Below are 22,655 nucleotides of genomic sequence, written 5' to 3'. Positions count from 1 at the left end.
TCGAAAAGGCCCTGAGGCTGGGAAAGATTGAAGGTGGGAGGAGAAGGGGATGACAGAGGATGAGATGGTTGGATGGCATCACCGACTCGATGGACATGAGTTTGGGCAAACTCCGGGAGTTGGTGATGGACAGGGAAGCCTGGTGTGCTGCAGTCCATGGGGTCACAAAGAGCCAGACACGACTGAGCGACTGGACTGAACTGACCTGAGCAACTAGAACAAGGAGGTTCTCCTTCCCAGCTCTTTCCATCTCTCCCGTCAGTGAAGGGCAGCCCTCCTCCTCGCTAAGGCTGTTCCTCAAGCCTGTCAGCTATGTTACAGGCCTTGCTCTGCCAACCAGGCCCCTTATTTTTGGCTTTTCTCAGACTTACTCTCCCTGAGAACCTGACAGCTCTGTCTGCTGTCTCTTCTGAAGTCTGCCCTGGCCTCCTTAACATGCTGTCTCCCGCTTCCCCACTGCGCTTCTGACTTCCTCAGTCTTCTTTCCTGGATTGTCCTGCTCTACTTCACCTAAAACATCAGTTTCCTGAGGAGATGGTTCGATGGCATCACCAACTCCAAGGACCCGAATTGAGCAAACTCCGGTAGAGAGTGGACCACAGAGGAGCCTAACATGCTGCAGGCCATGGGGTCACAAAGAGTTGGACACAGTTTAGCAACTGAACGACCCTCAGTTACCTGGGGTCCTCTCTGGTCCTCCTGCTTCCTCTCCCTCCCTACTCATCCTGGGTGACCTCACTGATGCCCACAGTGAGGGTCTCTAGCCCCAAACACACTGTTGTCTTGCATACTGGCTATTTCCACATGGATATCCCATACTCACCTCAGTCTTTTCAAAGCAAAATGAATCATCTTCCTCCCAAACCTGATTCTCTCCCTGTTTCCTATGTAAGCCAGCAGGCTGGTCATCACAGTCACCTGAGCCAGCAACCGGGGAGTCAGTCTAGACTCCCCTCCCTCACGTCTGTCCCCCACCTTCCGCCAGCTCCTTGGTCTCATACCCTCCACTCAGATCTCTCTCTCCTCCATCCACACCTGCTGAGTGGTGGCCTTTATCCATTCTCAGCTCATTCACCCTGAAAGTGAAACCATGAACCTCTGACTGGGACTTGAACCCATGGGCTAGGACTCGAATCCAGGCAAAACCCACACTGGGACTTGAACCGACAGTCTTTTAACTGAGATCACACCCCGTCTCAGAACTTAATGACACTCAGGTTCTTGATGTCTCATCACAGAAAGAATCCAGTGAGAGAAAGTGATAGGTAAGAAGTGGGTTTATTTGGAGTGAAACACACTCCACAGACAGAGTGCGGGCCATCTCAGAGACTGAGAGCAGCAGGGTGTGGGGTTGTCAGTTTTTGTAGGGCTGGGTAATTCCATAGGTTAAGGAGTGGGAGGGTTATTCCCACTGTTTGGGGAAAGTGTGAAAGTGCTAGTGGCTCAGTCATACCCAACTCTTTGTGACTCCATGGACTGTAGTCCACCAGGCTCCTCTGTCCGTGGAATTCTCCGAGCAAGAATACTGGACTGGGTTGCCATGCCCTCCTCCAGGGGATCTTCCCGACTCAGGGATCAAACCTGGGTCTTCTGCATTGCAGGCAATTCTTTACCATCGGAGTCACAGGGAAGGGGCAGAGACTTCCAGGGACTGGGCCGCCACCACTTTTTGCCTTTACGGTCAGCCTTGAAACTGTCATGGTGCCCATGAGTGTGTCGTTAGCTCGCTGATGTGCTACGACGAGCACACACTGAGGCTCAAGGCCTAGCAGAGGTAGACTCATCCACCATCTTGGACCTATCTGGTTCCAATCAGTTTATGTCACGTCCTCGGGCTATGTCATTCTTTTACAGACATGCCCTGTCCCCTTCCCTCCTGTTTCAAGTGCTCCCAACAGGTCTCTCTGTCATCCACCCCACTCCTTCAATCTCACATGTCTCTATTCTGGTCTCTACTGTCCTGCCAGAGCATTCTTTCTAAAATGAGAATGACTTGATCCCCGAAGTGGTTCCCCATGTCCTTTAGGAGAAGCCCGGTGCTGGATCTGGAACCTACTTACCTACCTCTGACTCCTCTACCGCCAATCCACAGGTACCCTCCGGCCAATCAGACTCACGCCTGCATGCCTTTGTACATGCTGTGCCCTCCTCTTGGAATACTTTCCCTCACCCCACCGTCACTTTTATCCATCCACATGAAAAATTCCTACTGAGGCTTCAAGTCCAAGTGTTAACTCCTCCTGGAAGACTTTACTGACTCCACTGGGTTTAGAAAGGTCTCCTTCTTCAGTCACCAAAGGCATTCCACTATGACAGCTATTAATCACACGATATGGAACTTGTCTGTTTCCCACAACAGACCTCAAGGTAAAGGATGCTTTCTAATCTTTGTATACCTGATCCTTAAGAAGTACTCCACACATAGGAGCTACTTGGAGCATATGTTGAATAAGCAAATGAATGAATGATTAAATGAAGTACTGAAGGTCAATGGCACTGAAGGGAGCATGTGTTGAAAGAACATCTTCTTGAGAAGAAACTGGGAAACCAGGCTTTAAGAGTGAAACCATTTACCACAGATTGGGACCCATGTGCTGGGACTCAAACCCAGCCAAAGCCCAGTTTGGGACTCGAACCCACGTGGCTGGGACTTGAACCTGGTCAAAACCCTGCTTAGGACTTGAACCCATGTGTTTGGGACTCAAACCCAGCCAAAACCCCCAGTACATGGTTTCAGGACCTAATGAAGCTCAGATCCTTGATGTCTCATCACAGAAAGAATTCAAGAGACAAAGTGATTGGTAAGAAGTGGATATATTCAGATTCAGAGAGAGGCACACTCCATAGACAGAGTGTGGGCAATCGCAGACAGTGAGTGAAATGTGGCATGGTTAGTTTTTATAGGCTGGGTAATTTCATATGCTAATGAGTGGGAGGATTATTCCATCTGTTTTGGAGAAGAGGTGGAAATTTCCAGGAATTGGGCCACCACCCACTCTTTGGTCTTTTGACAGTGCCTTGAAACTATCATGGCCACTGGGTGTGTATTTAGCTTGCTGATTGAGGATCAAGGTCTAATCAAAGTCAACCTGTCTGCCATCTTGGACCCATTTGATTCTGATCGCTTTATGTTGTGTCCTTGGGTTATGTCATTCTTTGAAAAGCTTTGCCCTGCCCCTTTCCCTCCTGTTACAAGATAAGCCAACAGCACCTGTCCTGAAGCCTTTGAAAGTGAAAGCAAAGAAAAGTCTTGAGCCAGGCTTAGTAACCCCACCTGACCTTCCTCCCTCCACCCAAAATCTATCTTGGTCAACCCTCTTCCATTTTACAAAGTTAAGCCTGAGCAACAAAATTAAGGAGATTAAAAAAAAAATTTATATTATTGCAATGTTGAATTAAAATGATCCCACACCTTGGAACTTCCCTGGTGGTCCAGTGATTAAGACTTCCAATGCAAGGGGCATGGGTATGATCAATAGTCAAGGAACTAAAATCCTGAATGCCAGCAGGGTAGATAAATAATCCCACTCCTTGAGATGACCTATTCTTTGAGATTATGATCTGCCCCTTAGCATGGATAGTCAAGGACTGACCACATCTCTTTCTCAGGACACTCTGCTTCTTGAATCATCTGTGCAAATAAATAATACCTCCTGGGGTGAAATCTGTGTCCAACCAACCAAATCAACCAGAAGACATCCAGCTTCAGAAACTCTGAGATCCCAGGCAGCTTGACCACTAAAGTCCTTTCAACTTTAATTCCAGTGCAGCAGGGGCTGCCAGAGTCCCAGACTGTAGTAACCCACAAACTCAGGTGAGTCCAAAGAATAATAATAACGTCTCCCAGTCTAAGACATTCTACTTTGGAAAATTTTCAAGTGCCTTCAATGGCTATCACCCTGCCTTCTTTTTCAGTTTTCTTGGGAGGTCATTTGGTGGTAAACAGTATTATTCCTAGGTTACAGTCGAAGAAAGTGAACCTCTTAGGAGGGAAATAATAACCCAAGATCATACTGTGAAATGGACATCAAGCCAGGACCTGCAAATAACACCTCCTGAAAGGCTGCTCCACAAAGTCTTCTATGAAGCATCAGCTGCTCCTTATTTAAGTCTGGGGGAAAATTAAATTTGGGAAAAAAAGAATAGAAACATAATTAAATGATCTGGCAAGAGAATATAAAACCCGGAGGGAACAACTCATCCCTTTGTGGTTTTTTTTTTTTTAGCTGCTTGTGCATGCACGTGATTTTTCTTATTTCTTATTCCCAAATGTTCTTTTCTCTTTTCTTTTTTAAAAGTCAAATCTTAAAGCACTGAAGCCCAAACCCTTCAGCACCTGACTTCCTTGGGGCCTGACCTTCCCTTGGTTCTCTCTGCTGGGGGCTGGCCAAGCCACTCAACCCCATCCTTTAAATTTTTTAAACTTTTCTGTTATGTAAAATTACATATGTATATAAAAATACAGAGCAACTCAATTCTAAATGGAATGACAAATAATGCAAAATACAAAAAGCCTAGGCCTAAGGATGCGTTTTCATTAGGAAATCATTAGCCCATTTTTCTTCAACTGCACTGAGGCAGCATGAACTCAAGACTTGAAGGAAAATGTCTGTACCCAGTTTTCTCCTCTTCTGAACTGCATGGCTTTTGGAAAGTTGCTCTGAGGTTTGGTTTCTTTGCTTGCAAAAGAGGAGTGATCAAGCCAACCGCACAGAACGGCTGTGACAATGAAGTGAGATAATGTCTGGGAATATGTCTTGTAAGTTATGAAATGCTCTTAAACTGTGAAGAACTATTAATCTTTCATAGGACCCTTGGAGCATCTCCATGTGAAAGTGCAGTTAATATGCTCAGGAATGTAGACAGAGGTTTGCGGGAGAGAAGCCCTACCATGGCCCATCCACTGCTCTGACTTGGTCCGAAACTGTTCATCTTATGTCACTTTGGTTTTCACCCATTTGACCTTGCTGCCCTTCTCACTTCAGAGAGAGTTTGTCTTCCCAACCTTGTCTTCCCAACTTTCCCAGATTTCTCTGGTCAACAGTTCTGTTTTTCTAACCAGACTAAACCAACTCAAGATGCCTTTATTTGGAAAGCCCTCTTCAAAGTGACACCTGTGATCCTCTTATCCCAGTAACATCCTGACATCCACCAAGTGGTCAGGACCCGGGCAAGAAGCACTGTGGACTTAGGAAGGAGGCAGGAAAGAGGGACCCCCCTTGCAGGCTCAGCCTCTCTCTTGTGGGTCAAGGAGGAGCCCCACTCTGCTTAGAAGGTGGGTCAAGGACCAGTGTGAATAAGATGAAATCCATGTCCCCATGAAGCTGATATTCCAGAGGGGGAGCCAACTATAAATGAGTAAACATATAAATACATAATAAGCAAAATAAATAATAGTTCGAACTGTGAAAGGAAGAATGCAGAGAGACGAGAGGTGGGGGGTGGCTAATTAAGATAGGATGGCCAAGGTCACGAGGTGTGAGTGCCCTCCCTATCCTGCCTTATCACCAACAAGGAAGCTAAGAACTCCACTTGCTGCTGGCAGCCATCCCATAACCTGAAAGGAGCTAGTTACAGGATGAAGCCATCACTACAGATAACAGAAAAAGGAAAAATTGTATCTTTGATGCCGTCGTTAAACCACTGTATCATGGAACCCTGAAGACCTCCTAGCCCTGGACCTCCCAGTTAGGTAAGCCAACAGCTTATCTAGGCCATTTTGATTCGGCTTTTCAATGTCCAGCAACCAAAGGCATCAGGACTCACAAATGCCTCTTGTGGGTTATAATCCCCACCCAAGCAGCTTGTCCATCCAACCACATGCAACTTTTCCAAGCCATGGAGATTCTGACAAACCTGTTTCTCCACTTCTTACTTTTTCAGAGACGTCATTACCCAGGTGAGGCACTCACATGCCTGACGTGTTAATGATTCTTCACAAATGTCCATGGAGCTGAATTCAGTGAATAAACCAGAGCGCTGCTTAAAAGGGGATGAGACACAGGAAGTCCTAGTCTCCCAGAAGAGAAGCACATTCTAAAATAAAACATCGCAGCCCTTTCTAGGTCACAGAATGCTTTCACATACCTTCCACCGTTTAAGCTTGTAGTACCCTGGGACCATCATTATCATCAGTGCGTGGCTAAAGAAGTAAGGAATGAGAAAGGTCAAGTCAAAGAGCATGGCGATCAGGTGACACTCAAAGGTACTCACTCTGACTTCCAATCTCCCACTCTTTTCTGGATTCCGAAAAGAAGCTAGCTGATGTAGTGGATATTCTGGCTCAAGGAACAACCAAAGAGCTGCTAACAGAGTTATTAGCCTCAGAGAGCAAAGATTGTGGAGACGGTGGTATGGAAAACATGTTTATCCAGAACCAGCCAGACCCTGGAGGGGCCACATATTTGTGACGGGAATATAAGAGCTCTTTTCTGTGTTACTTCAACCAAAACTGACTGACTCCCACTTGACTCACAGGAAAGTAGGATAAATTCTTGTATAGCGCCTTCCTCTCACCCCTACCCTGATAACACCAGCAATAAATGCCTAGCACTGTTTTTCATTGTGCACTTGATATATTCATTTATTTGGCCACACTGTACAACAGGTGGAACTTTCACAGCAGGGATCAAATCTGTGCCCTTGCAGTGGAAGCGCAGAGTATTAACCACCGGACAACCAGGGAAGTCCCAGTTAGTCTTTGTTTAAGATCCATATATTTCCCATAAATCTTTAAATTTATTTCTGCAAATCATTTGAGATTTGCAGAACGTGACAATAGTATTGAGTTCCCATATACCCCCTCACCCAGCTTTCCCTGTTATTAACATCTTCCACTAGAATGGTATATTAGCTATAATTAATGAATCAAAATTGCTTAATCATGATTAACTAAGTCTATACTTGATCCAGACTTCCCTAGTTTCTGTCTCATGCCCTTTATCTGGTCCAGGATCCCATCCAAGATACACTGAGTCATCACTGGCCTCAGGCTCCTCGCGGCTGTGAGCTTCTCAGACTTCCCTTGTTTGTCACGACCTTGACGGTTTTGAGGAGGACGAGTCAGGTGGCCGTAGAATGTTCCTCGCCTGGAATGTGTCTGACGTTTATCACATGGTAAGACAGGGTTCTGGATCTTGAGATGGAAATTGGCAGATGCAAAGTGCCATTCTCATCATGTTGTACCAGGAGTGCCTGCTATCAACACGACCTACCTCTGCTGGCATTGACCTGGTCCCCCTGGCTGAGCCATTGCTTGTCGGCTTCCTCCACTGTGAGGTTACCCTTTCCCCTCTTTCTAAACCCTGCACTCTTAGGAAGAAAGCCACCATGCCAGGACTTCCCTGCTGATCCAGTGGTTAAGACTCTGCACTCCTAGGGCATCCTAGAACCCAGGGCCATGGGTTCGATCTCTGGTCGGGGAACTAGGATTCTGCATGCTGCATGGCACGTCCAAAATGAAAAGTCACCACGCACACGTGCAGCCCACACCAGGGAGCAGGGAGCTGGCTGCCCCTCCTGAGGGCAGAATGTCGACATCAATTATCTGGAATCCTTCTACAGGGTAAATTGGTTATTCTCCCCTACTTTAAAAAAATTTTTTAATTTATTTATGTTTTGGTGCTTCCGTGGTGGCTCAGACAGTAAAGAATCTTCCTTCAATTCAGGAGACCTAGGTTCGATCCCTGGGTTGGGAAAATGCCCTGGAGAAGGAAAGGGCAACCCACTCCTGTATTCTTGCCTGGGAAATCCCAAGGAGAGCGGAGCCTGGCGGGCTACAGTCCGTGGGGTCGCAGAGTGGGACATGACTGAAAGACTAACACACACGTTTAATTTTTGGTTGTACTTCGTCTTTATTGCTGTGCACAGGCTTTTTCCAGTTGCATCCCTACTTTATTTTGTGTAACTTGACTTCATCTCTATAAAAGTCTCTATCCCCTGCCTTACCGCCTTCTGACTGAATTCTCAGCCAAGCCAGTTCCAGGCTGTCCCGGTTAATCCCATGTCTTCTACTTTTCCTTCCAAGCACTTGCGAGGACTGCATCTGAGTTCTGAGCATCACACAATGAGTGGGCATTAGAGGTGGGGGAGGCATCAGATGCTTGGGGGGCACCTGTCAGCACTGTGCTGGCCTCTGCCTGACCTCTCCTCTGCCTAACCTCCCATGTGGCTAGTAGACCAGCTCGCCATCGTGATGCAGACACCATCAGGTCTACCAGTTCTCTCACGCTCCTTGTTGGACACACTGGGAAATGTAAGCGTCTCCCTGGGAAGGCTCCCCGGAGCTTAGGAGACTGAGCCACTGACTGCTTTGGACTCTCTCTGCTCTCAGCCTCTGGCATTATAATCTCTCCCTCCTGCTCTCAAGCCGTAGGCGTGTAAGGAGACACTGGGGCGCAGGCCTAGGGCAGGGCCCCCCACTGCTGGAACTCACACTCTTCTGGGGCCACCCATCACACCCCCTTTGAAGCTGACTCTGGGGAGTGGCGCCCCTTCTCAGGTACACTCACTGCCTGCTATCTTATTTTCCTTCCAACCCTGTGACATTCTTCCCCTTGGGAGATGAAGGTGGGCAGAGGGAACCCAGCTCAGCAAGCTGTCCTTGTTGTTTTGTTCTTTAGTTGCTAAGTTGTGTCCAACTCTTTGTGACCCCATGGACTGTGGCCCACCAGGCTCCTCTGTCATGGGATTTCCCAGGCAAGAATACTGGAGTGGGTTGCCAGTTTCTTCCCCAGGGGATCTTCCTGACCCAGGGATCAATCCCACATTTTCTGCATTGGCAGGTGGATTCTTTACTGCTGAACCACCAGGGAAGTCCCCAGCTCAGCAAGTATCCTGAGCTAAATCATTACAGCTCACATGATCTTAATACCTGATAATTTAACAATGTTATTCTTGCTTTTCAGAAATCTTTTATGTAGTGGCCTGTGTATAGAAAGATCTCAGGACAGTAAAAGAAGGTTTGGAGGGGAAAAAGCCAGACATAATGATTGGGTAACACCCCAGAACCAATGAGTGTGCAAAGCGGCATCTCCTCCCTCCAGAAACATAATGTGGTGAAGAAACAGGACGAGCCAGCACGAGACTTCATCCACGCCTCATTCACGCACTTCACTTCTCACCTGCCCCCACAGGCAGTGCAGCCTCCTGCATAAAGGAGGTGTTTCCTCTCTTCTCATCTTTGTCAGTGGCCTTCTGAAAGTAAATGATAATAGGACCTTAGGTTTGCTTAACTCCAGTTTATGGCACATTTTACATTCTTTAGTGCATTAGGTTATCACCATTTTACAGATGGTATCATCCATTTTAGGGCTTTCCAGGTGGGTCAGTGGATAAAGAATCTGCCTGCAGTGCAGGAGATGCAGGTTTGGGAAGATCCCTGGAGGAGGGTATGGCAGCCCACTCCAATATTTTTGCCGGGAGAATCCCACGGACAGAGGAGCCTGGCAGGCTACAGTCCTCTATGTAGGTCGCAAAGAACCAGATATGACTGAAGTGACTGAGCACGTACTCATCACCCCTTTTACAGAGGAGGACACCAAGATTCAGAGAAGTTAAAGCACTGAGTCCAGGAAAACCAGAGAAAGATAACAATCACCAGAGCTTACAGTCTTCTGTTCTAATTCCACTGTGAAGGGAACACTCAGCAGTGTGCCTATCACCTTTGGAGAAAGAACAAATGGCAAGGCAGAAAGCCCATCTCTTGTCCTTCAGCTTTAGAAACATTGCCATAACATGACAATTGCAAGAGCACAAATTCTCTTTTTTTTTTTTTAATAGTTTTTTATTTGTTTATTTTCAAAATTTTATTTCTTTTCCTTTCCAGTTTTATTGACGTATGATTTTTCAAATGAGAATTGTAGCAAGATGGTGGAGTAGAAGGATGTCCGCTCACCTCCTGCAAGAGCACCAAAATTGCAACTAGCTGTTGAACAACCATCAACAGGAGGACCATAAAAAAAAAAAAAAAAAAAATAGATATGCCACCTCCAAAGACAAAGAAGCTGCAGTGAGATAGTAGGAGGGATACAGTCACGGCCAAATCAAATCCCATACCTGCCAGGTGGGTGACCCACAGACTGGAGAACAATAATATCAAAAAGTTCTCATACTCTTGTGAAGGTTCTGAACTCCCCATCTGGCTTTCCAGGGAATTGGGAAGTCCCTTCAAAGGGACTGGGAATCCCCAGAGAATCAGGCCTTGAGGGCCAGTGGGGTCTGATTATAGGCCTTCCAGAGGACTAAGGGAAAGAGACTCCAGTCTTGGAGGCACAAACAAAGTTGTGCACACACCAAGACCCAGAGGAGAGGAGCAGTAACCCACAGGAGACTGAACCAGGGGGCCTGCTAGTGTCGGAGGGCCTCCTGTGGAGGTCTGGGTCAGCAGGGGCCCCACAGGGAACCCCTTCCCTGTGGAAGACACTGGAAGGTCTGCCTTGGCGTCAACCCTCTTGGAGGTCGCCATTAACCCTACCATAGAGCCCAAAGACCCCAGGGCTGGGTCACCTCAGGCCAAACAACTACCAGGGAGGGAGTGCAAGCCCACCCATCAGCAGGTATTTGGATTAAAGCTTTACTGAGCAAAGCCCTGCCCACCAGAGCAAGATCTGCCCAACTGGTGGTTCTTCCCACCACCAGTCCCTCCCATCAAGAAGCTTACACAAGCCTCAGCTTCATGCATCAGAGGGCAGACAGAAGACGCAAGAAGAAGCACTGTCTCACGGCAGCTAGAACAAAAAACATACTACAGAAAGTTAATCACGATGCAAAAGCAGCAAGTTATGTCCCAGATGAAGGGACAAGGTAAAGTCCCAGAAAAACAACTAAATAAAGTGGAGATAGGCAACCTTCCAGAAAAATAATTCAGATTAATGATAGTGAAGATGATCCAGGATCTCTGGAAAAGAATGGAGACAAAGATTGGGCAGATGCAAAAAATGTTTACCAAAGACCTAGAAGAACTAAAGAGCAAACAGATGAATAATACACTAGAAGGAATCAATAGCAGAATAACTGAGGCAGAAGAACAGATAAATGACCTGGATGACAAAATGGTGTAAGTCACTGCCACAGAATAAAAAAGAATGAAAAGAAATGAAGTGAAGACCTCTGGGACAACATTAAACATGCCGACATTCATATTATAGGGGTCCCAGAAGGAGAAAGAGAGAAAGGACCTGAGAAAATATTTGAAGAGATAATAGCTGAAAACTTCCTGAACATGGGAAAGGAAATAGTCAATCAAGTCCAGGAAGCACAGAGCATCCCAGAAAGAGTCTCAGGAGGAACACCCCAAGACACAGAGTAACCAAACTGACAAAAATTAAAGATAAGCTATTAAAAGCAAAAAGGGAAAACAACAAGTAACATACAAGGGAACTCCCATCAGGTTATCAGCTGATTTCTCAACAGAAACTCTACAAGCCAGAAGGGAATGGCGTGATGTATTTCAAGTGATGAAAGGGAAAAACCTACTACCAAGAATACTCTACCTAGCAAGACTCCCTTCAGATTTGATGGAGAAACCAAAGGTTTTCCAGACAAGCAAACATTAAGAGAATTTAGTGCCACCAAACCAGCTTTACAACAAAGGAATTTCTCTTGGCAGGAAACACAACAGAAGGAAAAGATGTAAAGAAAACAAACCCAAAACAATTAAGAAAACAGTAATAGTATCATACATATCGATAATTACCTTAAATGTAAATGGATTAAATGCACCAACCAAAAGACACAGACTGGCTGGGTGGATGAAAAGATGTGCATGTATGCATTTCCACTTACCACATTACTCTGCTTGACCCACCCCTCCCCCCTGCAAATTGTATGTAATTAATGTAATTATTTCATATTGTTAAGTTAATCATGTTCCCAATATGCCTTGCAATTGTAATTCTCATTTATTCTTTGTCTGACTATTGATTGTGAAAACTGATAAACCTCTTTTACTATTGTGATTATTACTATCATTACTCAATACCATTGTATCACGTTTGGTCAACAGAAAAACAATAGAACTCTATATCACCAAAACTAGATATAATAGAAAAACCTGTAATCAGTTTTTAAAATGATTGGGTGCATATCAGAATTATCTTGAAATTCTTTGAAAAATACAAATGCTCAGTTATTTATTTCTTTTTTCCTCCGGAGCTGCAGACATGTTTCTAATGAGCAGTCATGTTTAAAAACAACTGGACTATATGATGAGCTTTTACTTTTATCTAGTTTATTTCACTTTTTCTATTTCATATTCAGTGCTCCCATTTTATTTAGTTTATGTTCTCTAATTTCTCCATCTCTTCTTTCTTTTTAATCTTCTTCCTCAAGCCTTTATCAAGTGCAGTAGAAAAGCTTTTGTATACATGTATAAAAATAAGTGTAATATATATATTTTGGAAAACTTATGAATTTTTGCCTAATTAAAAAAGTTATGACATTTTGATTCCATTTGTTTGACTTAGTGTGAATAGAATGATAGATTTCTAATTAAAAAATAAATATGCGACAAGCAACAACAGTTTACCATATAGCACAGAGAACCAGAGTCAACACCTTGAAACAAGCTAGGATGGAAAATAATTTCAAAAATAATATATATGTATTTGTGTGACTGAATCTCCTTGCTGTGACCTGAAACACTGTAAGCCAACTATACTTCACTAAAATATATATATGTATATATTTTTAAAATTTGTATGTATTTAGGTTGTACAATAGGATTTAAGATATACCGTGTGATGTTCTGATACATGTATACACTGTGAAAGGATGAATACAATCACATTAATTAACAGATCCATCATCTTACATAGCTACAATTTTTACTAATTCTTCAGTGATAGTGAACTGCTGCCCTTCAGGTCCATGGAGGAGAATATGTGATAACAAAAAGGCACAAACTTGGGTATGAATCATGTGTTCATTGGGATAGTGCTCTAGGTGCTACGGATAGAAAAAGATGAATAACAAGATTTCAGGAGTTTACCAACTAGCAACAAGAGATATGTATACATGTATGTGTATAACTGAATCATTTTGCTGTACCCGCAAACCTAATACAACATTGTTACTCAACTATACACCAATATAAAATAAAAAAATTTTAATTAAAAAAAAGAAATATGAGCAAGTAAATAAAATTCAGTATTCATATGAGTCTTAGAAGTGGATACACAGTTCAGCTCAGAGAAGGCCTGGTCAGTGCTGGGGAGCAGAGACGGAGGCTTAATGGAGGAGGTGCCTCTTGGGCTGACTTTACAAAAATAAGTGGACTTTGCCATATCAGGAAGGAGATGCGGGAGAGGGGACTGCGGGGAAGCAGGTGTGGTGGGGGGAGGTCCTGGGGCGTGGAACGAGGGGAAGTATCTCGGGAAACGCACTCCTTGTGCTGAACCTTTCAGGGCAGCAGGGCGCGGAGGCGGGGCAGTGAGACCCGCGAGGAGCAGGTCCCAGAGCCGGGCTGAGGGTCAGACTCGCTCTCCAAGCCACGCTGACGGCTGGCCGCAGTGCCGCAGGCCACTAGAGAGCTTCTGAAATCTGGCAGCTTGACTGAGAAGTTCATTTTTAATTCATTTAAAATTTAAAAGTGCTATTCCATTCAGCCATTGAAAAATCTTTCAGTATGTTTGGAGCACCTTGAATAAGTACATCTACTTTTTCAACTGCAAATTTTATGACATCTAAATATAAACCGAATATTTTCAATGAAAACATCTGAAATGAGATACACAGTAAGCGTGAAGATATATACCAGATCTCAACGATTTGGGGGAAAAAAGCAAAGTATCTTATTAATTGTTATACTAATTGCATGTTGAAATAATATTTAGATATATAGGGTTTTAATAATTATTATTTAAATTTATTTTTAGACTAGTTATTTGGCTGTGCTGGATCTTAGTTGCTGCACTCAGGAGCATTACTTGTGGCATGTGGGATCTTTGAGTTTCTCTCTTTTCTCTTTGAAACAGTCAGTTCTAGTTGCACCGGCTCTTCACTGAGGCATGCGGGCTTCCTCTAGTTGGGGCTCCTCTTCCCTGCGGCTCACCGCAGGGGCTTCGCTCGCGGGACACAGACGCCGAGAGGCGCGTGGGCTTCGGGGGTCATGGCGCATGGGCTCAGCAGTTGTAGCACAGTTGCTCGGAGGCAGGTGGGATCTTCCTGGCCCAGGGACTGAGTGAGCCCACGTCCTCTGCATTGGCAGGTGGATTATTATCCACTACACCACTAGGGAAGTCCAGTTTCATTTTCAACCTAAAAAACTTTCTAGTAGCCACATTAAATAATTCTATGAGCCTGCATTATATTTTCTTGGGAAGAGGGCCCCTTAGGCACTGGGGAAACATTGAAAAAAGTTATTAGGTTGGTGAAAACGTAACTACAGTTTCAGATTGTGAATTTTAAATCATTATAACTAGGCTCAAACACATTTTTATCAATAAAATTAATAATTAATGATTAATGATTAATCAAAATCAGAACCATTACAATCAATACATCTTTGCCAATGAGAAATAAGTTTGTTTATTGCTATTGTAAAAGCCTGTGCTTCAGGGTTTGGACATGCAGTCGGGTACTGTCCTGGAGAAGAATTGGGCCCTTTCTGTTGATCAGTGCCAGCTGCAGGCATTGCAGTTTTCCACGCATCTCCCTGGTTTTCTGAGCATACTTCTCAGATGTAACTGTTTCACCAGGATTTAGAAAGCTGTAGTGGATCAGATGGACAGCAGACCATCAAAGAGTGGCCATGACTTTTGGGGGGGGCAAGTTTGGCTTTGGGAAGTTCTTTGAAGCTTCGTCTCAGTCCAGCCACTGAGCTGGTCATCACTAGTTGTTGTATAAAATCCACTTTTTATCACACGTCACAATCCAATTGAGAAATTGCTCACTGTTGTTGTGTAGAAAAAGAGAAGACAACACTTCAAAACGATGCTTTTTTTTTTTAACTTTCGGTCAGCTCATGAAGCACCCACTTATCAAGCCTTTTCACCTTTTCAATTTGCTTCAAGTGTCAAATGACTGTAAAAAGGTCGATGTTGATTTCTTCAGCAACTTCTCGTGTAGTTGTAAGAGGATCAGTTTTAATGATAGCTCTCGGTTGGTCACTGGCAACTCCCAGTGGCCAGCCACCACGCCCTCATCTTCAAGGCTCCTGTCTCCTTTGCAAAACTTCTTGAACCATTGCTTCACTGTACATTCATTAGCAGTTCCTGGGCCAAATGTGTTACTGGTGTTGCAAGTTGCCTCCGCTGCTTTATAACCCATTTTGAACTCAAATAAGAAAATTACTCGATTTGCTTTTGTCTAACATCATTTCCATAGTCTAAAATAAATATAAAATACACAGCAAGTAATAAGTCATTGCCAAAAAAGAAAAGTGAGAAATGTGCATTAAAATGATGTATAGCATAAACACATTTATTTATGAATGTATTCCAATATCAAATGGCAAAGTTCAACATTGCAAAATGCAATTACTTTTGCACCAACCTAATATGTGTGATAGACACATGATCAAATTTTCATTTGGAGGGAGCATGCTGGCAAGAAAGGGGAGGAAGCTCATAGGGGTCTAAGGCTGGAGAAAGGTACATGGTTAGGAAATGATTGTACTCATTCAGGTGTGAGAAGAGAAGGAACTGACTTAGGAGCTTCAGGAATGGAGTAATTAGAGAGCTAATAAACAAGGTCAATTTAGAGCATCACCAGAACTACATGGATGGCTTGTTACACCACAGATTGCTGGTCCTGGCCCCAAAGATGCTCGTTCTAAACAAGGATGGAGTCCACGCATCGTTATTTCTAACTTGTTTCCAGATGGTGTTGCTGCAGGTGGTCTGGAGACCTTATTCCAAGAATCTCTCCTCTGCAGGACTAGGCCACCAACAGGATACAGGAAAGAGACAGAAGGAGTCGGAGGATTCTGTGACCTGCTGGTTCCAGCCGTGACTGTCTGGATACATGGAAACTGGAAGAGGGGATGCTTGTTTGAGAGAATGGTATGGGTTCAGTTTGGGGTATATTGAGTTTGAGGTCCCTTAGGAATACCTAGGTGGAGAAGGCAATGGCACCTGACTCCAGTACTCTTGCCTGGAAAATCCCATGGATGGAGGAGCCTGGTGGGCTGCCGTCTATGGGGTCGCAGAGAGTCGGACATGACTGAAGCGACTTAGCAGCAGCAGCAGCAGCGGCAGGAATACCCAGGAGGAGACCTCTCATGAGTAGCTGGATATAAATGGGTTGGCTTCAAATGATGGTCAGTCTCTACATATGTATTTCATTTTATGTCACATGCTGTCTGCTCATGTTAATTTTCCTATTTGGTGCCCTGCTATAAGGGCACTTATCTGTCTGAAATGTCACTGTGTGAATGTATAGTGACATCCTCTTGTGTAAGTGCCTCTGGGACATTCTTTTCTGATGGATGTTTCAGATGTCAGAGTTTACACCTGTTGCTAAGTGTAAAATGTATATGTTAACCAATAAAAATAAAGTTTTCTAAGACAAAATGGGTTGGGACTCAGGAAAGAGATTGAACTGTAATTAAAGACTTGGAAGTCATCAGAACGGAGTTGGCAGTTAAAGCCTTAAGCATAAGCGAGGTTGCCCAGAGACAGTGGCAAAGGAGAGAGGAAAACCCAAGGGCAGACCCCTATAGTTGGAGCCATGTTTTGATCAAAATCAGCAGTGTTCAAGAAAGATAGGCTAGGGACTTCCCTGGTGATGCAGTGGATAGCGATCTGCCTGCCAATGCAGGGAACAAGGGTTCGAGCCCTGGTTCAAGAAGATCCACTTGGTGGGAGCAACTAAAGCCTTTCACCATGACAGCTGAGCCCTCGCTCTAGGGCCTGCGAGCCACAGCTACTGAACCCACGAAATGCAACCACTGAAGTGCTCCTGGGGCCTACGCGTCACGACAAGAAAAGCCACCGATGAGAAGCCCATGACCATCAGGCTTCTGGTGGGAGCTCCCGCCCACACCAACCAGAAGAAGCTTGCACGCAGTACAAAGACCTGGCACAACCAAAACAAATAAACAATTTTCTTTTTTTTCAGCTTGCCTCCTGGACTTCCCCGGTGGCCCAGTGGTTAAGAATCTGCCCGCCAATGCAATGGACATGGGTTTGATCCCTGGTCTGGGATCCAGGACGATCCCACATGCCTTGGAGCGACTGAGCCGGAGCAACACAGCTACTGAACCTGTGTCCTTCAGAGCCCTTGAGCCATCACCACTGAACTCATATGCCTGGAGCCGGTGCTCCTCCGCAAGAGAAGCCATGGCGACGAGAAGAAAAGGGAAGCCCCCGCTAGACACAGCTAGGAAAAAGCCCAGTGCAGCACGAAGTCCTAGCACCACCACAAAAAGAAAGGTAAGATGGGCAAGAACTTCCACCTGCCATTATCAACGGTATGCCTTTGGTGTTTGATCACAGTGACCCAAGCTTAAAAAATAGTTTGAAAAGAGTTTAAAATTCTTCAGAAGATTCTAATCAAGGGTTAGCTATGCTTCACCACTGACATGGCAGGTATTTTATGCATTTCATCATTTATAAAACAGTCTTGGCCAAGACTCTGCTAAGCTTCAGTTTCTTCATCCATCAGACCAGGATGCTGCTACCTTGCTCACAGAGATGCTGGGGAGATGGGGATAACATATGCCCAGTACAGCACCTAACTGACATGCAGGAGCATCTCAATCCAGGTGGTAATTACCACAGTTGCTGTAAGACCATTTTCTAGACCAGGCTGCATCATCAAGCCTATTGGGTAGATGCCAAGAAAAGACTGACTTCACACAGAATTCCAGCCAATGCCAAGAGAGTGAATTAGAGTCGACAATAGCAATAATAGTTTCAGTGTTACAATTATTGCAATTTTAAAATTCAGAGGGAAAAGCAGTTCTTTAGAGCAATGTGTGTTGTCCATTGTTTCACTGTGTTTAACAACTGAAGTGGAAAGAAAGTAGCCTTCCTATGTATAGCTAGGCAAGCTGGATATATGATTCCATTTAATTTATCAATGTAATATCTTTAAATAAGGCCCCAGTGAATGGCTCTAAGTGTTTCTTAGAAAGAGGAAGAGTAGCTGGGTCTCTGTGGTCACAAACCATGCTATTGCCGAGGCAATCAAAAGCTGGACCATTGCAGGGGATTTGTTCTCATGCATTCAGAGCCGAAGATGGCTGGACACAGTTCTGATTTGACTGTCAGGCAGACCTGACCTGTGCAGACAAGCACAGCCTTTCTCTAGGGCATTTAAACCATTTTCTCCATCATCCTCTCCTGTTCGCATTTTGTTTGAAAGCCTCAGCACTTCCTTTGTTTTGCCTCCTATTTTTCCCTAAAGAAAACACTTCTCAACCTGAGAGAGAAAGTCCTCCTCACGTTACCTTTAATCTGAATATCAATTTCAGCATCTTAACCAGAGAGACTTATCTAGTGCAGCTGCTCTGACTGAGATGTGGTCTGGAAAGAGAAAAATTGAATTGTGGGGCTTGGCTGACCTCTCTCCTATTTCTGCTGTACTTTTCTTTTCTTTTTTCTGCTGTACTTTTCTTTCCAGAGTAGTCTCACCTCTCCCCAGGTCCTGATGTGCTAATGAAATAGATACTGTCGGGGGGGGTGGGGGGGGGGGGTGGGGTTGCGTCTTTCACAAAACGAAGCCCAAATGTGCTTCCTAATGGTTTGTTTTCCAAATGGGCTGAATCGAGTCAAAACTGCAACTACCATCCAGGGCCCACAATGTCTAAAAGAGCAGAGGAAGCCATTAAAAATGCTAGAAAAATAAAATAAAGTTGGAAGCCAATGGAATTTTCTGTAGTCAGTTTTTTGAGTAGGAGGAGATAATTTTTATATACATATAAATGTTGCTGGCTTCCCAGGCAGCTCAGAGGTAAAGAATCCTCCTGCCAGTGCAGGAGACGCAGGTTCAGTCCCTGGGTGGGGAAGATCCCCGGGAGGAGGAAATGGCAGCCCACTTCAGTATTCTTGTCTGGAAAACTCCATGGACAGTGGAGCCTGGCAGGCTACAGTCCATGGGGTCACAAAGAGTCAACGGTGACTGACCACAAATGTACGTCATTAACAAATTATGTAAGTCATCTAACCAAACAATCAGCAAAGTTAGTGATGTTTAGAAAAGTAAAAGCCCGTCTTTACACAGCCCCTGCCCCATCCAGCCAACCGTTAACTCCTCCTCTCCCTCCAACCCTTAACTCTGCCACCAAGAACGTCCACGGAGTGATCAGCAGGCTCGTCCATCCTCAGACAGGCCTCCGAGAGTTCCCTCACCTCTAGGCCAGAGTTGAGACCCCGGCAGGGGGTGCGCCTCACTCTGGCGCAGCTCGGGGTCTGATGGGAGAACGGTCCTCCGTGTGGGTCCTTGCTACTTCCAGCAGTTATTCCTCTACCTTGGTGTTAAACAAACAACAAAAAAAAAAAGTACAAGAGCAACAGCAAAGCCCGCTCCTTTGGGGCTCCTGCTGCCCTCTGCTGCCTTCTTTCCTCTGGCTCTGTGGTCACTACTTCCAGACTCCAGCCCGTGATCCAGGGACTCAGCTCATGACTTCCGCGGGTGGGCAGGCGGCTCGCCCAGCTCCCCATCCATCCACTCCCCGCAACCGGGAGCCTGAGATTCCACCGCAGACTTTGCCTCCAGGTACCTGATGATCTGATTTGGGGACCACATCTTCCTCTCTTGCCAGGAATTCTTCAGCCTCATGGAGACCTCCAATCTATTCTTCCAACTACTTATGTTTTGCCTTTTCATACTGTTCATGGGGTTCTCAAGGCAAGAATACTGAAGTGGTTTGCCATTCCCCTCTCCAGTAGACCATGTTATGTCAAAACTCTCCACCATGACCCATCCATCCATTTTGGGTGGCCCTACACGGCATGGCTCATAGTTTCATTGAGTTAGACAAGGAGTACATCAAGGCTGTATATTATCACCCTGCTTATTTAACTTATATGCAGAGTACATCATGAGAAATGCCAGGCTGGATGACGCACAAGCTGGAATCAAGATTGCTGGGAGAAATATCAATAACTTCAGATATGCAGATGACACCACCCTTATGGCAGAAAGTGAAGAAGAACTAAAGAGCCTCTTGATGAAAGTGAAAGAGGAGAGTGAAAAAGTTGTCTTAAAACTCAACATTCAAACAACAAAGATTATGGCATCCAGTCCCATCACTTCATGTCAAGTAGATGGGGAAACAATGGAAATAGTGACACTTTCTTTTCTTGGGATCCAAAATCACTGCAGATGGTGACTGTAGCCGTGAAATTAAAAGACGCTTGCTCCTTGGAAGAAAAGTTATGACCAACCTAGATAGCATATTAAAAAGCAGAGACATTACTTTGCCAACAAAGATCCATCTAGTCAAAGCTATGGTTTTTCCATTAGTCATGTGTTGATGTGAGAGTTGGACTATAAAGAAAGCTGAACACCAAAAAAAAAAAAAAAAAAAAGGAAAGAAAGAAAGAAAAAGAAAGCTGAGCACCGAAGAATTGATGCTCTTGAACTGTGGTGTTGGAGAAGACTCTTGATAGTCACTTGGACTGCAAGGAGATCCAACCAGTCCATCCTCAAGATCAGTCCTGGGTATTCATTGGAGGGACTGATGCTGAAGCTGAAACTCCAATCCTTTGGCCACTTGATGGGAAGAACCAACTCATTGGAAAAGACCCTGATGCTGGGAAAGATTGAAGGCGGGAGGAGAAGGGGATGACAGAGGACGAGATGGCTGGATGGCATCACTGACTCAATGGACATGAGTTTGAGTAGACTCTGGGAGTTGGTGATGGACAGGGAGGCCTGGCGTGCTGCAGTCCATGGGGTCGCAAAGAGTCATAGATGACTGAGCAACTGAACTGAACTGACTTATTTTTTCTTTTGTTCATCTGCCTTTTCTTGAGATCAGTTCCATCTCCCTCACTTAGGGTTCATGGATCGCTCCATCACTCCCCTGCCACTGTCTCTCTTACCCTTCTTTCCTCTCATCACACGCACCTCACAGGTGGAGCAGTTTCTACATACCAAGTTTCCCAGAAAGCCATGAAATGAAGCCAGTTGTTGTCACTTTAAATGAAGAGCTGAGTAACTGACTTCAGCTGGGTACACTGTGCTGCCGGGGATCCCCACTCTCTCTCTCGATCAGCTTGATCCCACCCCTTTTGTTCACTCCTCAGATTTCCCCAGCTTATATCTATGTTCTCCTGGTTAAGAACGAGGGCAAAATCAAGGGAATTTAGAAAAATTTATGAATACTCTTTACTTTGGAGTTACACTTTTCAATTTTTGTTCATCCACTATGGCATAATGAGTCCTAACTATGTTGTAAGTATCATTTGCTAATCCTCACAAAATTAAATAGTAAACATAATTTTCAACCATCAGACATAGACAATTTAGAGCACTACTACCAGAGAAGATGTGAGAATGGAATATGGAAAATCCATCTGGGTCAGTATCAGGCCCTAAATAATTGACCATTATTCAGAGGAATAGTACATGGATTATAGCTTTAAAAATTTCAAATCTTACAAGCAATCAAATGACTATTTAGTTCATATATTTTTATTTAACTCAATACTTCATGATAGTTTTTTTAAATTTTCCTTATTTATCCTTACTATCTGTTAGTGTGCTCTGCATTGGTTGTAATCTGTTCATTTCAGATGTGTCCCTGCTTGTCTACTGATTAGGATATAACTTTGTTGATCAGTGACTCCTAATCATTATGACCTGATACTGTATGCTTTCACACCTGTTTCCTAACTTGACAAAAAAAATGTTCATATTTGTTTTTATGACATTAGTTTGTGTTTACATGATGTCAGTAAGATCATTTCAACCAAAACAAAGCCAGTTTTATAGCATCCTGAGAACAGTGTACTTAGATAATTAGTTGATTTTTATATGTATATATATTTAAACAGTTACTTTTGGTTTCATGTAGACACAGCCAATGAGTAGTACTTCTTTAACTGAGAGTTTTGTTTGCTTCATCTTTAAATATTTCTGGGTGTAGTATGTATTTATTTTCTCTTTCTTGACATTACTCAATTATCATTACAATTCTTATTGTTTCTTCAAAAAATATGTATTTACTATAGTAGGGATATTTTTCTCAGCAGCTAAAACATACTTGCCAAGATGCAAATAAATTATCTACATTTTTAAAGAAAAAAAAAAAAAAAAAACCGAGGGCATCACGTGGAAGTGCGCCCATCTTTCCTGGACCACGCGGGACATCGTCCTGTGTCTGCATCCAGCTTCTTTCCTGTCTGGTCCAGGAAAGCAGGACGCTCCTCCTCCTCCTTCTCCTCCTCCGCTTCATTCTCTGAAAGGCCTTCCTCTCCATGTGCCGGCTTCCCTCACTCCAAGGCCACACCCCTTCTATATCACACATCACGAATTGCCCCTTTTTACCTGGGTCACACACAATCCTGTCCACACACAAATGATGGAACAGCCCCCACTTTAAAGACCTTACAAACGAGTGACACCACGCCCCCGAGCTCTGCCCCCTTCCCTCCCCCCTCTCTCAGAGGAGAGTAGGTCTCCAGGTCTCCTTTCCACGTGCGGACTTCCCCTCCTGCCCCGCTCCCCGACTCAGCACCTTGGAACGGCTCCTCTCCGAGTCCCGG

The 22,655-nt window shown here is 44.5% G+C and overlaps 1 protein-coding gene across 3 annotated transcripts in view; it reads left to right on the top strand.

Annotated features, from left to right (window-relative positions):
- MMD (monocyte to macrophage differentiation associated) overlaps positions 1-20,330 on the top strand; it is a 64,151-nt gene extending 43,821 nt beyond the window's left edge. Inside the window, exons 7-9 of one of the 3 annotated variants that reach the window (XR_009692917.1) lie at positions 3,610-3,814; positions 17,059-17,372; positions 19,977-20,330. The gene's annotated coding sequence lies outside the window, so the exon portion shown is untranslated. Of the gene's footprint in view, positions 1-2,092; positions 2,368-3,609; positions 3,815-5,883; positions 6,862-17,058; positions 17,373-19,976 lie in introns of those variants that run through there. The other 2 variants (XR_009692916.1, XR_009692915.1) reach the window with 2 other exon arrangements.
- The last annotated feature ends 2,325 nt before the right edge of the window (positions 20,331-22,655 follow it).

The sequence above is a fragment of the Dama dama genome, chromosome 5 (genome assembly GCF_033118175.1).
Source record: "Dama dama isolate Ldn47 chromosome 5, ASM3311817v1, whole genome shotgun sequence".
In the NCBI taxonomy this organism is placed as follows: Eukaryota; Metazoa; Chordata; class Mammalia; order Artiodactyla; family Cervidae; genus Dama; species Dama dama.
Note: the sequence above shows the minus strand (reverse complement) of the source record. Positions and strands in the feature narration are given on the sequence as shown.